Below are 2,471 nucleotides of genomic sequence, written 5' to 3'. Positions count from 1 at the left end.
GCCCTATTAGTGGACGGAGCTCTTCCCCAGTCCTTGGCTTCAACAGTTATTCGATACTTGGACAAGCAAGATCTATAAATTTAAAGACAAAAACCTATTAATCTGAATAAAACACAGAAAGTTTTATACAATAAAATAATGCTACAATAGTAATATTGAGTAGTCCGAAGACATAGGAACTGAAGTGTGCAAATGCAGAGAGCTTCTGTTTTGGATTGTTTTCTCATTTGGACTTATTTGATTCATAGCATGAGGTCAGTCCTTTTCCATTTCAATTCAATCTATTTCTATCCTTTAAAGATTATCTAAATAGGACAGAAAATTTTGAGGACTTAGGGAAATTATCCACCATTTGTGTGGGGCTACAAGTTGCTCATTGAACATAAAAATGTTGGATTTTATGGTGGTATCACCACGGCTGCCTCCTGCTCGCCCCAGACCCAGTGCCTGCCCTCATGGCTCCCGGCCAGCTCGCTTCGTTTAGTGTCTCTGACAAAACAGGCCTTGTGGAATTTGCAAGAAATCTGATCTCTGTTGGTTTGAATCTGGTGGCTTCCAGAGGGACTGCAAAAGCTCTCAGGGATGCTGGTCTGGCAGTTAGAGACGTCTCTGAGTTGAAAGGATTTCCTGAAATGTTGGGGGGATGTGTGAAAACTTGGCATCCTGCAGTCTGTGCTGGAATCCTGGCTCACAAAGTGGCTTCTCCAGGTGTAACTGTTGAGGAGGCTGTGGAGCAAATTGACATTGGTGGAGTAACCTTCCTGAGAAGCTGCAGCCAAAAACCACGCTCAACTGACAGTGGTGTGTGAACCTGAGGACTATGTGGCAGCGTCCACAGAGATGCAGAGTAAGGACACCTCCTTGGAGACTAGACGCCAGTTAGCCTTGAAGGCATTTACTCATACGGCACAATATGATGAAGCAATTTCAGATTATTTCAGGAAACAGTACAGCAAAGGCCTATCTTAGAAGCCCTTGCGGTGTGGAATGAACCTTCATCAGACCCCTGCCCAGCTATACACACTGAAGCCCAAACTTCCCATCACAATTCTAAATGGAGCCCCTGGATTTATAGACCTGTGCGATGCTTTGAACGCCTGGCAGCTGGTGAAGGAACTCAAAGAGGTGTTAGGTATTCCAGCCGCTGCCTGTTTAAAACGTGACAGCCCAGCAGGCGCCGCTGTTGGAATTCCACTCAGGGAAGATGAGGCCAGAGCCTAAACGGTCTTTGATCTCTATAAAACCCTTACACCCATTTCAACGGCATACGCAAGAGCAAGAGGGGCTGATAGGATGTCGTCATTTGGCGATTTTGTGGCATTGTCTGATGTTTGTGATGTACCAACTGCAAAAATTATTTCCAGAGAAGTCTCTGATGGTATAATTGCCCCAGGATATGAAAAAGAAGCCTTGACAATACTTTCCAAAAAGAAAAATGGAAACAACTGTGTTCTTCACATGGACCAGTCTTATAAACCAGTCGAAAATGAAGTTCGAACTCTCTTTGGTCCTCATTTAAGCCAGAAGAGAAATAATGGTGTCATTGACAAGTCATTATTTAGCAATGTTGTCACCAAGAATAAAGATCTGCCAGAGTCTGCCCTCCAAGACCTCATTGTAGCCACCGTTGCTGTCAAGTACACTCAGTCCAACTCCGTGTGCTACGCCAAGAGCGGGCAGGTTATTGGCATTGGAGCCGGACAGCAGTCTCGTATACACTGCACCCGCCTTGCAGGAGATAAGGCAAAATACTGGTGGCTTACACGCCATCCACAAGTGCTCTCCATGAAGTTTAAAACGGGAGTGAAGACAGCCGAAATCTCCAGTGCCATCCATCAATACGTGACTGGAACCATTGGCGAGGATGAAGATTTGATAAAGTGGAAGGCCCTGTTTGAGGAAGTCCCTGAATTACTCACTGAGGCAGAGAAGAAGGAATGGGTTGACAAACTGAGTGAAGTTTCTGTCAGCTCTGATGCCTTCTTCCCTTTCAGAGATAATGTAGACAGAGCTAAAAGGAGTGGTGTGGCCTACATGGTGGCTCCCTCCGGCTCTGCTGCTGGCAAAGTTGTGATTGAGGCCTGCGATGAACTGGGAATCATCCTGGCTAGTACGAACCTTCGGCTCTTCCACCACTGATTTGATCACACCCTGTTTTATGGTTTGCTTATGTGTAGGTGGTCACGTGTGAAACTTTTAGAATAACTTTTAAAAAAAATAAAACAGTACATCTTTAAAAAAAAAAGAATGTTGGATTTCACAAGATAAAGTGGTATTCAACCAATTAATTATGTAAATGTAACTATAAAATAACCAGACTGATTTGCTGATGCTGAGCCAGTGTCATTATTTTAAAGTCAGAGATCTTATACTGTACATTCATTTTATAAAATAGCAAGGCTTGCTATCGGTCTCCAGGTGGAAATGAAAATAACATTATTTGATTTTTAAACAGGCTCATCACTAATATT

General features: G+C 43.6%; 1 pseudogene; it reads left to right on the top strand.

Annotated features, from left to right (window-relative positions):
* The first annotated feature begins 451 nt into the window (after positions 1-451).
* On the top strand, positions 452-2,139 carry LOC101050986 (bifunctional purine biosynthesis protein ATIC pseudogene; annotated as a pseudogene).
* The last annotated feature ends 332 nt before the right edge of the window (positions 2,140-2,471 follow it).

Source organism: Saimiri boliviensis, chromosome 3 (assembly GCF_048565385.1).
Source record: "Saimiri boliviensis isolate mSaiBol1 chromosome 3, mSaiBol1.pri, whole genome shotgun sequence".
NCBI lineage: Eukaryota > Metazoa > Chordata > Mammalia > Primates > Cebidae > Saimiri > Saimiri boliviensis.
Note: the sequence above shows the minus strand (reverse complement) of the source record. Positions and strands in the feature narration are given on the sequence as shown.